Genomic DNA, 660 nt, shown 5'->3' on the forward strand with positions numbered 1-660 from the left:
GAATGTTTTCTAGACCATCATAAATTTAGAAACAATAATCTCAAAGACAAGGATGGCAAGAGAAATTATTAAAGCAAAGAAGAAAAACAGAACAATTTAGTCAATGTCACTAGAATGCATTCAATTTATCTCTCCCAGGATTAAACTTCAAGTAACACATAATAATATTACAAAGGCTTACATGGCAAGTTTTGATTCATTAGATGGTGAAAACAAAATAAAAGGACCTGAAATTCTTTGAGTCATTGAGCTGAAGAACACTAGGTCAGATAAAAGTCAATCAAACAATTCAACTGAACACTAATACTAATAACATAAATGTTTAGCAAGTAATAGTACCAACATATTCAATCTGATAATTACAATTTCCTAGTCTAAACTTATATTGTTGACCTCTAACTAAACTACACAAAAGTCTTCTCCCTACCTTGTTCCTTGAGCAATTTAGAAGCTAATAACTACTAAGATGCAAGTTTTCCTTTTTTATCTAAGCATTTCAAATAGTCTTATCAAGTTAAAGCTAGCCAACAACAACAACATTTGTATATCAATTCATCTTAACTTGAAGCTAAATTTTTTTTTGCATGATCCAAACCCCAAACAAAGGCCAAATATTTTGGCATCTAGTCTTTCCAATTTATTCTATAAAAGAACCAACCA

Source organism: Theobroma umbraticum, unplaced genomic scaffold (genome assembly GCF_002168275.2).
Source record: "Theobroma umbraticum cultivar Fairchild unplaced genomic scaffold, ASM216827v3 scaffold_51.0, whole genome shotgun sequence".
Lineage (NCBI taxonomy): Eukaryota > Viridiplantae > Streptophyta > Magnoliopsida > Malvales > Malvaceae > Theobroma > Theobroma umbraticum.